Genomic DNA, 13,391 nt, shown 5'->3' on the forward strand with positions numbered 1-13,391 from the left:
GGCTCTAGGAGGGAGAGAATGGGAGGGGCGGGGACGGGAACGAGGAGGGTGACGTCACGACGTACGCGAGGACGTCCGAAGCCGTCTCCAAGTAAGGGCAAGGCGGGGAGCGGCGGAGGGTGGGCTAGGAGCTGGGCCAGGCCATTTTCTGACTAGAAATGGGGGAAGGGGATAACGAAAGGGTGAAAGGGAAAGCTGGAGGAGAGCTCAGTGGTTGAGTGCGGCGGGGAGTCGGCTAAATCTGGAAGTTTCAGGAGGTTTGACCTCTAACCTGGGCCTCATGCTTCCACAGCGGTCCGCCCGGTGGTTTGGCCCGGCCTGGCCTGCCGGACCTGCTGGATACAGCCCGGTGTGGCCAAGGCTCGGCAGAGCTCCTGGCACCGCCTCTTCCCAGCCGGCTCTTGTGGGTGGGGGAAGGCTGGAGTGACGCTGAGTGAGTGTAAGGATGGAGACGCCGGCTCCAGTCGCGGGGGACTGGGGAAAGGGGTTGGCTTCCCTAGGGCAGGGATGAGATGCCGGTGTGGGGTTGCTAGGAGACGCGCCTGTATGACCCCAGCCTCGCGAGGGAGGCTCGGTGTCATCGCTGCTAGCCTCGGGAGACCCGCCGAAGGGAACTGGCACGCGGGCGAGATCCTGCCTGGGACCCTTCAGACTTTACGATTATAAATGGAAGGCGACAGGGGCAGTTGTAGGAGCCCGGAGAGGTGCCTGCCTCGAGAAAGGCCGCCCAAACGATCCCGGATGTAGGAATCAGACTTCAGGTGATGATGAAGGCTAGTTTCATTACCAAGATGAGCAAATGACAAAATGAAGTTAGTCTAGTTCCTGAACTTTTCACTAATAAGTAAATGAGTGCAGAGGATAGCAGCTGAATGGCGTGATGAGAAAGCCTCTTCCAGGTTTAAGAGGAAAAGAGAATGGGAGAAGGAAATGCCTATGTGAAGTGTGGGTAATGTTTTAAACAAAAGGCAGAAGAGACTGAAGTCCTGGAGTTGCAGAAAGAGCAAGGTTTTGGCTTTTGTATTACTTCCCGAAGTATAATGAATGACCAGACCTTATTTACATTTTTAAAAATTGCTGCTGGGTAAAAGAAGGTAGTTAAAGGGCTGTTACTAAGGCCATGGGAGAGGACAGTGGTATTGGGAACATGGAAATTAAGAGAATTGATTCATAATATATTTGGGAGCTTGAACAGTCCAGACTGACTGATGAATTGGATATGAAATGTGTGGGAGAATATGAAACCAAAGATGTCTCCCTAGAGGAACCAGTTTGGGAAAGTGCCCAAGTCCTTTAGATCTCACATTTAGAGACCACCCAGAAGGGTAGAAGCCAGTAGGAATCACAAAAAGAGTAACACCTCAAAAATAAGGAGCTCCCCCCCTTAATATCTTTAAGCAATAGTATCCATCCTCACAATCAGTGAGAGTCATCTTTTGAAGGCCTCACTCAAATCTTTTCTGCTCTCCCAGCTGTCAGTGCTTTTGGACTTGTTCATAAGCAATGTGTGTGCATTGCCTGATTTCTCTGATAAATGTTGGTTTACATGTGTCCATGGGGTCTAATTATTTTGTTGTATCTACATAGGAACACCTTATAAGACAGCCCTGGAAATTTTTCTTGGTTTGCTATATGTGTATGTGCATGTGTTTTCTTTCTCTTTGTAGCCCTGGTTATAGACCTGGCTGGCTTCAAACTCAAGAGATCCACCTGTCTCTGCCTCCCCTTCTGGAGTGCTGGAATTAAAGGCGTACACCACCACACCCGTCTCAGCCTTGGAATTCTTACAAAGGAAGTCTTGTCCCTGCTGCTGCAGATGCCACTAACTTTATAGTGAATCTCAATGGAAAGGGTATCTGAAAGGTTGCGTTTCATTCTTGGATCTGCAGGGTGGCCTTGGAAAAGGTCCTATTCTTTGAGTTGATAGGGTTGGCCTAGATTAAAAGTTGCAAGCTGGCAAGACAGATAATGCCTGCAAGCATATTGTTCGGCCTGCAGCATGATTTAAATTCTTCTTTCCTAGAATCTGCTTGCCAGTTTTTAAAAATTGAACATCAGAATCGAGATTTTTGGCTTCATTAGGAAAATGGGACAGTCTGGCAACTCCAGTCTGAAGTTCCTAGAATCCCTACACAGCTGAAGCTGAGAGTTGATTATCCTTTGTGTGTGCCTTATGCCCCAAGTGAGCCATAGGCATCTCCCCTCACACCCACTCCCAAGCTGACATTGAATCTGTAATTGATCTGAGAACCTTGCTGTCTGTATTACTTAACACATGTGACTAAGTTTAAATGACAGTTCCTTAGACACATATTCCAGATGTTCAGTAGCTGCATGTGGCTGGTCTCTGCCCCATTGGGTAGGTCAGACAGAAGAGTTTTACCATAAACAGTTCTTTTGTTCAATGTTGGATTGAAACACTGAAAAAATTTAAGGACTTTGAGTGCCAGTCATTCCGCATAAGTAAAGCCAGACAGTCATTGTTTCTGCTCTTGGGACAGTCTAGTGAGGAGCTGTTGTGCTCTACAAATAAAGTTCTTCATTTGGTAACTAGAGAGTCCTTGGAGAAGGTTCTGAAAACTGGTCCCTGGTGCAAAATGCTGTTGTCTTTCAAATTGTTGGCTGTTGAGTCAAATACAACAGATCTCCAGCTGTGTCCAGTGTTGTCACCAAAGCCTAGTTTATTTTTCTTCTTCTGAGACAAAAGTGTTTCTCTTTGTAGCCTTGGCTGTCCTAGAATTTGCTCTGTAGAACTGACCTTGAACTCCCAAGAGCTGGGAATAAAGGTGTGGCAGGACACACCCGGGGCCCACCTAAGACTTTGTGTGACTTTCTAATCTAGTTTCTTAGAAGATGTCACAAAGGAGGAATTTAAGTTAGTGTGTGGGCTTTCTGACTTTCCTACTTGCTTTGAAGGGCTGAAGATTCTTGCATGAGAATCGAGAGTCTCTACCATTGGCTTGTTCCCAGCTCCTCCCTTATATCTGTCACACAGCTGACTTTTGGATAACTGGTTTTAAACACCTCTGACTAACTTTTATTTTTGTTTCTTAAAAATATGCTGGCACATGCCTATAATCCAGGCATTCAGGACCCTGAGGCAAGAAAATCATCACAATTTTGAGGCCAGGGCTGTCTACCAATTGAGTTACAGTCCAGTCATGGTTCTAGAATAAAACTTTGTCTCAATAAACAAATAGCATTCTGGTGAGGAATATACCCATTTACTTTGAATTGAGGAACTATAAATTAATTTCCACTTAGAATTTCTGTCTTGAATAAGTTGACTGATGATTGATTACTTCTCTTGCAGTGTTGGATCAGTCTCATGTATGCATTTAATCTTGATGTGTGCTTCCTTGCTGTTATGATACACTAATGGCTCCCAACATGAAAATAATTTCCACATTTCAGTGATATAAAAATGATAATTCACTAGAAACTGCACTTTGAATTTTAATCTTTTCGTGAGCTGGAAAATAGTCTCAATGTTGGTTAGCAGCTGCCAGACCCCACACCCAGTTAGCCATGAGGTTGAAGAACCAACACTTGATGGGTGTAGTAGTACATACCTTTAATCCCAGAGATAAGAATTCTGTAAATTGTATTCAAAGTTTCAGGGCAGCCAAAGTTAAATAGTGAGACCCTGTCTCAAAAGACAAACAAATAAGTAGAACCAAGACTTTACAATATACTGTGTTGCTATGCTGTGACACTGAATAGATGTTTTTAGCTTAGGAGACTCTCAGGCCCTAGCACTGTCTGCAAGTTAAGGAGTATCTGTGCTCAGGATGCATGTTTGCCTCCTGTTGCTTTGCTTTGAATAGTTACTTTAGAAACCTGTCTAGTATTGGTGTTTTCATTTCCCTTGTGATGACTTTCCATGTTTCAGAATCTAATTTTATTTTCCATTTGATAAAAGTATCATGTACATCTTTTCCTGGGTCCATCTCTCATTCCTGGGTTTTTGGGGTTTTTTGTTTTGTTTTGTTTTGTTTTTTGGTTTTTTTTTTGGCATAAAATAAATGCTGTCTCAGAATCATTGTGGTGTGAAATATACTGAATTGAGCATATCCTGAGAATTGCACAACTGTGGTATTACTTCCCTCTTCAGATTTTAATAACCAAAAAATCTAGGACAGGAAACAGTCTGTGTGTGTTTGGGGGGGGGGGGGGGGGGAGGTGCGGAATGGAAGTTAAGGGACCAGGAATCTGTAGGGCACAGTTTCACTTGTTCAGTTGTTGTGACAATAAAATCATTAAGAGTACCAGCCAGTGTCTAACAAAAAGCAAGGACTAGAATAGCTCTAGGAGACAAGAGCACCAATGGTGAAGAGTTAGCAAGAGATAAAAGAAGAGAAATAGGAAGGAAAGCTTTGCCATGCTTCAATGCTGGCACCTGTGTTAACATTTCCAGTAAGAAGCATTGTGGTCTGAAGATAAGCAGTGTCTCCAGCAGGGTTATTTACTTATACTGAAGAACAATAGCCCTTTACTGTACAGGGATTATTCATGATCAGAGGGAAATAGCTTTAGGAAAATCCATTACTACCATAAAGCAGCCACCTCAACAACAGGCTACATACTTCCATTCTCTGCAGACAAAGCTAATCATAGAGAAAAGGCTCGCTATTCCTCCTTTTCAGGTAAAATACACCTTTACTTCCTAGTGCTCAGTATTTTAATGAAATATCTCATGAATAATCCTTCCACCTCTGAAAAATGCTCTGTGGTTGCATATTACCTTTTAAGAGTCAGGAGTAAAGAAAGCTTCATGGTACAGACCTATAATCCCAGCTGCTCTTGAGGATCAAAAGTTCAAGGTCCTTGGATAACAGAGCAAGTTCAAAGCCACTTTGAACAACTTCATGAGACCCTATCTCAAAATGAAAAGTAAAAGAAGGACTAGGATATTGTTCAATGTTGAAGTGTGTGCCTTGCTTGTGCAGTCCTTAGGGCTGCCAAAGAAGAAACTCTCTATACTCTGAGAAACTGAGGCACTGTGGGGAGCCGCAGCTGCCACCCTATATATATATATTGAACACCTGGTCTCCGGCCAGAGCAGAGAGCATTGAGATAAACAAGCCCATAGTTGGAAAAGCTGAGTGCCTCCAGTTTGTGATGCAAGCTGGCATGATTTCCCGCAGCCTATTATGCTTTGCCACATAGCCGATGCTGATTGGGACCAGAGAAAGTATTTAACCCGCGAGGGCTGGAGCTAGAGGAAATAGAGTAAGTAATAGTAGAGAGAGAGTAATAGTAGAAGCTAGCTAAGAAAGAAGAAAAGATGAACGAATGATTTTGTAGTACAAGGTTCCTGAATAAACTGCTTGGAGAAGGGTTTGTGGTCGCCTCCTTATTTCCACTGGTCGGTAAGGCGGCGACAAGGCACAAGCTGAGCCCAGTGAACATGATTATTTGTGCATTATCAAAATCATTTCAAGGCTGGGAATGGTATCCTACACCTTTGATCCCATCACTTGGGAGGCAGGCAGATGCAGGAGAACCTCTCCGAGTTTGAGGCTATTCTGGCCTAAATAGCAAGTTCCAGGACAGCCAGCACTACTTAAAAGATCCTGTCTCAAACAAGACAAATAAACCAGCATTTCATTTCCCCAAATGACAAGTGCATTAAATTATAGTTTTCTGGGTTGATTTTAAAATTAGATCATTGGATACAATCTGTCTTAGTCCCCCAAACGATTAGTTTTCAAGAGAAAAACAAAAACATTTTCCATTTCATTAATTCTAATCTTCCCAGAGATAGGGCCTTTTGAACTAGTGGACAAGCCATTACTGGCCTTAAAAGAAGTGAGGATTGTATCATAGGTGTGAGTCTTAAAGAGCTCTCTTTGAATGGTGAGTCTTCCAAAAACAGCACAGAGTTATTTTCAGTGCCCTGGAATCTTTTGTTAATTTCACTTATTAGCAGTGTTGGCACACTCCTTTAATCCCAGCACTTGGAGGCAGAGGCAAGTACAAGACAGTACAAGAGTTCAAGGACAGCCTGGTCTACAGAGCCCGAGTTCCAAGATAGCCAGGGCTACACAGAGAAACCATGTCTCAAAAAAAAAAAAAAAAATCCACTTTGTATTAGTTAGGGTTCTCTAGAGTCACAGAACTTACGTTAGTCTGTATATAATAAAGGGATTTGTTGATGACTTACAGTCTGTAGTCCAACTCCCCAACAATGGTCAGTAGCAGCTGTAAATGGAAGTCCAAGGATCTAGCAGTTGCTCAGTGCCACAAGGCAAGCAGGCAAAGAAGAGAGTCAATTTTCCTTCTTCCAGTGTCCTTATGTAGGTCTCCAGAAAAAGGTGTGGCCCAGATTAAAGATGTGTGCCACCACTCCTGGATCTGGGACTTGCTTTGTCCCAGATGACCTTGAACTCAGAAACCTCCTTGCCTTACTCTCCTGGGATTTATGGCCACTATGCCTCAAGATCTCCACACCAAGATCCAGGTCAGAAACTTGTATCTCCCAGCCTCAAGATCAGGATCACAGGTGATCCTTCCAATTCTGGATTGTAGTTCATTCCAGATATAGTCAAGCTGACAACCAGGAATAGCCACTACACACTTATTAGTATGTGATGGGCCGTAGCACATGTATGGAGTCACTTCTCTCCTTTTACTTTGAAATGAGTTCCAGGGATCAAACTCAGGTTGTCAGGCTTGACCTCTTGTCAAGTTGTCCTCTGACTTTTAGTTGCATACATTGACATGATAGATACATACACAATAAATAAATAAAATGTAATAAATTCAACCTTTAAGACTTAAAATTTACCGGGTGGTGGTGGCGCATGCCTTTAATCCCACCACTTGGGAGGCAGAGGCAGGCAGATTTCTGAGTTCAAGGCCAGCCTGGTCTACAGAGTTAGTTCCAGGACAGCCAGAGCTATACAGAGAAACCCTGTCTCGAAAAAACAAACAAACAAACAAAAAATTAAAATTTGAGTATGATAAATAGGGGTAAGGTAGAGATGCTAGGGATGCACACAGGGACCCTGCACTAGAAAGATGCTCCAATAGTATGCTAAGGGGTTGACAGAGAAGCAATAGGTGGGCAAAGAAAGGTTGTATGATTTGAGGACTTCTCAAGGCAAGAAGGGTGTCATAGTTAAAAAGGCAGGGCAGCAGGACTGATTATTATCTGGATGATTTCACAGCCCTCCCCATCCTTATCCCAAATCATGGAGTACTTGAGAGGGAAATTTTGACTATAGGGAGCTAGGATGAGAAGTTATATCCCAGTGTCAGGTCTTCCTTAAAGGGATTTTTCCCAACTTTTCCTTCTGTCCCTTCTGTTTATGCTGCAGAAATTTTTGTTGAGGAGAAAGCAAAGCCTCAAGAGAGTCCAGCAGCTGGAATTTTGACATTCTTGAGACTAGAGTCATGCTTCTATAAACTCCATCTGTGGAAAGGGAACTGTCTTTTAAACTCCTAAATGGAGACTTGAGAAATGGCTTAGGGGTTAAAAGCAGTTATTGCTCTTGTAAAGAACCCAGGTTTCGTTAAGAGCACCCACATGGTGATTCACGACCATCTATAACTCCATTTCTGGGAGTTATAGATTCTTCTTCAGATCTTCTCGGGCTTCTGCACTCATGTTGTGCATATACGTACACTTGGGTGCACACATGCATACACTGGCTCTCCAGGACTCAATTAGTAGACCAGACTGGCCTCAAACTCACAGACATCCGACTGCCTCTGCCTCCTAAGTGGTGGGATTAAGGGCATACTCCACTACCACTCAATTTCCTTAAATGTTCATGCTTCAGTGAGCTTTCCAAAGATTACCATCACTGTGTTGACCTTTGACCTCTCTGACAGGTCCTCCCTTGCATTCAACTCTGGTCTTGGCCTGCCCCAGAGCTATGCTCCTGCTGCCTTCTTCCCTGTACCACTCTCCCTCTAACTTTCCATTATTAGTCTCCATCATTGCCATTTAGAAACTCCAGTCAAATATACTAACCCCCCAAATATCTCCCATTTCTGTTTGTTTCATTCAGAATACATGACTATATGAAATACTTTGGTGTTTTTGTTTGTTTGTTTGTTTTTTGTTTTTTGTATGTTGTCTGCCTCTGATACTAGAATATCCCCAGACCTTCATGGTCTTGGATGTGATAGATATTTCCAATAAATGATGAGGGGATCAATCTATGGGATGCTTGGCAGAGGGGACCTAAAACCTGCAGGGTGTAGCTATTTGATCAGTCTCTTCCTCATCTTGCTCTGATGTCAGCTCCCCTGAAAGTCAGAGGGGTTACCACAGAGAACTGAAAGAAAAGAGCATTCCAACTAGGTGCACTGCCTCCTTTAAGGGTCCTTGTATATAAAATGCTTTTTGAAGAAGGGCAGGTGGGGATTTTATAAAGCATACCAAGGTGCAAAATACTCACTTCTGTGGCTCTTTATATGTGAAGAGAATAGAATTTTAATGGGATTATTTCACTTCTTTTGTTCTAATGATTAAGCTCTTTAAAGCATGCAACAGATATTAAACAACATTTATTGAGATCGAGCAATGTATTTAGTTGCTAACAACTTGGGCTCTGACTCCAGATTGTAGGGTTTGAATACCAGCCCTGCCTATTTCTAGCATTGTGACTTTGACACACTTCTTAATCTCTCTTTACATCAGGTCCCTCTGTAAAATGAGAATAGAAGCGGCACCTGCCTACTGAATTGCTGTGAGGATTACAGTTAATGTAAAGTACCTTTCAGAGTTGGAAGCCCATGGTATATGCAAAGCAAATGAAGCTGCTGCTGCTGCTGCTGTAATGAGCAGGACAAAGTTCCTACTCTCCAGGAGTTAGGCAGAAAAATCTAGAAAGAAAAAGATGCAAAATAACAGCAAAAGAGCAATAGGTGGCTTGTTCTAGGCCCTGGGTGAGAGAGTGCTCTGGGAAATTTTGGTATTGTATAGGTACCTCTTTTAGTGGGAGAAATGACAAGTAGAAAAGAAGCATTCTGGGTAGAAGGGTCAGCCAAGACAAGCATAGGCTTGACAGTGAAACAGGGTCTTGCTGTGTACCTTTAGCTGACATGGTATTCATTTTGTAGACCAGGCTGGCCTCAGACTTGTGGCAGCCCTTGTACTTTAGCCATCTGAGTGTCAGGATTACAAGTATGAGTATCATGCATTAGTTAGAAATTTTCTGAATACATATATTCATAGCCAATCCTACACCACACCAAAATCAGTATCATGGGTTTGATGGGTCGTTCTAGTATACATTAAAGTAATGACAACTAATAAATATGAGTATTGTGTACCTAAAATCACCTCCACAATCAAATTTTGAGATATCTGCATTAGAGACCTCTCCCAACTGAGGACCAGAAGGCAAAACATACTAGCAGCAAAATGTGCCAGACTATTATAAAATATGCACTCAATAATAAGTCTTATCTTAGTGATCTGCTTATATAGGCAGTACAACTTGTGAAAGAGAAGTCACCTTCTAGTCACAATTCCTTCCATCACACTTGTGTTTTCTTTCTTCATCCTGGGATTTAAAGAGATTAAAAGGGACAAATATGTCAAGTAGTGTTGATCCAGAATAAATGCCATAGAACTTTGAAGATTCCTTAAGAATGAACTTCATGACCATTTTAGATGAAAGTTCTGATTTCTGAACAGTGACTATTCCTTATGTTACCTAAGGGGAATTCCCAGCAGACTTCACTACTGTATAAGATCAACTCTTGACCAACTGTAAATAAGGATAAAGGCAGCTGGGCAGTGGTGACGCAGCACGCCTTTAATCCCAGCACTTGGGAGGCAGAGGCAGGCGAATTTCTGAGTTCAAGGCCAGCCTGGTCTACAGAGTGAGTTCCAGGACAGCCAAGGCTACATAGAGAAACCCTGTCTCGAAAAAAGAAAAAAAAAAAAAAGATAAAGGCTGCCTATATTGCATTAATCCTGAGAAGAATGTTGGTTTGAAGCTTAAATCCTTGGCCTTGGACAAGAAGACCTTCAGGAAATGTCAACTTTAGTAAATGAGTTGCTTTTTAAGACCAAAAAGAAAATTCCAAAAAGTACTTTTAAAAAAGTTTTAGCCAGGCAATGGTGGCGCACACATTTAATCCCAGCACTCAGGAGGCAGAAGCAGGCAGATTTCTGAGTTCGAGGTCAGCCTGGTCTACAGAGTGAGTTCCAGGAAAACCAGGGCTACACAGAGAAGCCCTGTCTCAAAAAAAGAAGAGAGAAAGAAAGAAAGAAAGAAAGAAAGAAAGAAAGAAAGAAAGAAAGAAAGAAAAGAAAAATAGCGAGCAAGATCAGATAAGGTATTGTGTGTGGCAGGTACCTTTAATCTCAGAGCTTAGGACACAGAGGTAGGTGGATCTCCGAGAATCTGATGCCAGCCTAGTCTACCTAAGACTTCTTTTTCCTTAGCATTTTCTCTCAAGAGCTGTGTAGTGAAAACTTGTCTTAAAAAATAAAATAAAAAGAAAATGAAAATTAGTGAAGAGGGAAAAATATGAGTGTGCACCCCAGAGTCAAGAAGACCATAGTTTCCCCCAAAAAGAACTGAAAGAAACCCATAAAAAAACAACAAAAGATGCCCTTTGCTCTCTTCTTGACTTTTCTTCCAAGACTTAGATATAATAGGCTGTACGTGTTCGTGTACAAAAGTGAAGATAGCTTTTGACTTTTCTCCTGGCAGTCTTTGCAACCTGGATTTTCTGGATCCCCTGATGTTGGAGAACCTATCTTCCTTTCTGGATTAGTTTTTTTAAGACACACACTAATTAAAGTATTTTCAAAATAGTCTTAAGTGTCAATTGTTCGTACGCATTACCTTGAGTAACCTAATTGCAGGTCTTGTGTGTCATGTTATAGCTTATGATCAGAGTTCTTCAAGTAGTAAGAGAGAACCAATTAAGTCAGGCTTTGAGAAATTTGCTAGGCTTTGAATATGTTTGACCTTTGCTTTCCTCTGCTGGTATCTGAAAGTCAAGGAGGTTTCATCTGTTGATGACAGGGAAGTGAAGCAGTCCTTAGTTGATGCTACTGCCACTCCCAGGAACTGACTCACATGTTTTCAGATGAAACCATGGAGTTTTAGGGAGAGCCTGAAACTCAGAAACTTGTTTTTTTTTTTTTCTTTTTTCTTTCTTTTTTTTTTTCTTTTTTTGGTTTTTCCAAGACAGGGTTTCTCTGTATAGCCCTGGCTATCCTGGAACTCACTCTGTAGACCAGGCTGGCCTTGAACTCAGAAATCCGCCTGCCTCTGCCTCCCAAGTGGTGGGATTAAAGGCGTGCGCCACCACCGCCCGGCAGAAATCTGTTTTCTTATCAGGAAAGATAAATATCATTGTCTCATCTGGGTCTTTCTTGCCCACAGTATTCTCACTTGGTTTTTATGAATGCTTTTTAAGCATTGTGTCTAGGAAGCATTGTGGATGCTGTTGTGTATAACTTTAATCCTTTAAGCTTTTGGATGAGGGAAGTAGTGCTTTCAAGCTTTTCATCAGATGGTTAAAATTGGTTCACTCCTTATTGCTCAACAAAAGTTCCCAGGGTCAGGGGTAAATAAGAGGGGCAGCCAGCTTCAAGGAAGGAATTCTATATAAGGTGACTTCCATGAAGGAATTTCTATATCTGTATACAAACCCCTCCTACTCCTGCCATTCTTTAGCAGCTGGGATTCTCATAAACTAAGGTTCATCCTAAGCCGTTCCATCCCCAGGTAGGGAGTTGGAAATGGATTGTGTTCCTAAATGGCGGCCTTCGAAGAGCCTCCTTCCCAATCCTGATAAACCTGCTTGGGGAAGAAAAGAAACCAAAACCTCAGGGCTCATGGATGTGCACCAGATCTGTCTCCCCAGACTGTCCTCCTGTCTAGGGCAGCATATAGTCATTGTTCTAAATCTGACTAAGAACTCTAATGACTTGCCTTCCCCACCCCCACACCCCAGCCCCACACCTACACCCCCTCCTTGGTATCGTCTCACAAGTTTTACACATAGAAATATGTATCAAAAAATAGACTGAAGTTTTTCATAAGTTATAAAATACCTATCAACAGAGTAGACGCGTAGAGTGGATTGATCTGCAGCAGTGATGTCAGAACTAGTGTTGAGTGTGACAATGTGAATTGCAAATTCAATGGACACAAAAATACAACTTGTAGAACCTGTATGAAGTTCTACGCTTGTAAAACTGTTTTGTATAACAAATGTAAAGGATTTATGACAATGATAAACAGCAGTCAGAATGGTGGCACCTTCAACCAAGGCAAAGACAATGTGCATGGTGGTACATGCCCTTAATCTTAACACTCTGGAAGCAGAGGGCGGCAGTTCTTTGTTATTTCAAGGTCAGCCTGGTCCACATAGAGAATTCTAGACCAGCCAGGGGTAAACAGTGGGATACTGCCCCCAGGACGATTGCTTTGGAAGAGGTCCAACGGGAGCATCAAGTGTTTCCATAACTTGTTCGTCAAACCTTATATTATTTAGCTATTATATTAGTCTCTTGTATTTTTGTGTCTGAAATATTCCATTAAAATAACTGTAACAAGATTTACAGAAAAGACACTGCTTGATGTTGTGTACTTAGGTCAGTTCTCGTTTGGTCATACCTACTAGTAGTATTTCCTAGAGAGTCAAAAGAGTCAGACGTTCTTCTAAGAAAGATCTTCAGTTGTACCATTCTTATTGGTCAAGAAGATAGTTTAGAGAAATGTTTCCTTTTCTTTTTTTTTTAAAGATTTATTTATTTATTTTGTGTAGCTGAATGGATGGTTGTGAGCCTTCTTGTGGTTGTTGGGAATTGAATTTAGGGCCTCTGCTTGCTCCTGTTAACCCCACTCGATCAGTCCCAAAGATTTATTTATTTATTATAAATAAGTACACCGGAGCTGTCTTCAGTTGCACCAGAAGAGGGTGTCAGATCTCATTACAGGTGGTTATGAGCCACCATGTGGTTGCTGGGATTTGAACTCAGGACCTTCGGAAGATCAGTCAGTGCTCTTACGCACTGAGCCATCTGGCTAGCCCTGAGAAATGTTTTCTAAACTTAAATTAAGAGAAAAAAACCTTTCAGCCTCTGGGTAAAGCTGGGCCTTGAGACCGCTTCACTTTGCTTTATATAGTAACCACAATTTCAAAAATTATAACTGTCACTTTAAGATTTCATGTTATAAAAGCATGAAATGTGGCCGGGCAGTGGTGTGGCACATGCCTTTAATCCCAGCATTTGGGAGGCAGAGACAGGCGGATTTCTGGGTTCGAGGCCAGCCTGGTCTACAGAGTGAGCTCCAGGGCAGCCAGGGCTACACAGAGAAACCTCTGTCTCAAAAAACCAAAAATAAATAAATAAATAAATAAACCTTTTTTTTCTTTCTTTCTTTCTTTCTTTTTTTTTTTTT

At 42.2% G+C, this 13,391-nt stretch overlaps 2 protein-coding genes across 5 annotated transcripts in view; one reads left to right on the top strand and one right to left on the bottom strand.

Moving 5' to 3' along the window:
- The window catches only part of Dcun1d3 (defective in cullin neddylation 1 domain containing 3), a 46,964-nt gene extending 46,583 nt beyond the window's left edge, over positions 1 to 381 (bottom strand). Inside the window, exon 1 of the mRNA XM_031388090.1 lies at positions 272 to 381. The gene's annotated coding sequence lies outside the window, so the exon portion shown is untranslated. The remainder of the gene's footprint in view (positions 1 to 271) is intronic.
- Positions 2 to 13,391, top strand: part of Lyrm1 (LYR motif containing 1) — a 23,916-nt gene continuing 10,526 nt past the window's right edge. Inside the window, exon 1 of one of the 4 annotated variants that reach the window (XM_031388097.1) lies at positions 2 to 91. The gene's annotated coding sequence lies outside the window, so the exon portion shown is untranslated. Of the gene's footprint in view, positions 92 to 478; positions 762 to 8,680; positions 8,703 to 8,847; positions 8,902 to 13,391 lie in introns of those variants that run through there. The other 3 variants (XM_031388098.1, XM_031388100.1, XM_031388099.1) reach the window with 3 other exon arrangements.

The sequence above is a fragment of the Mastomys coucha genome, unplaced genomic scaffold, assembly GCF_008632895.1.
Source record: "Mastomys coucha isolate ucsf_1 unplaced genomic scaffold, UCSF_Mcou_1 pScaffold21, whole genome shotgun sequence".
In the NCBI taxonomy this organism is placed as follows: domain Eukaryota; kingdom Metazoa; phylum Chordata; class Mammalia; order Rodentia; family Muridae; genus Mastomys; species Mastomys coucha.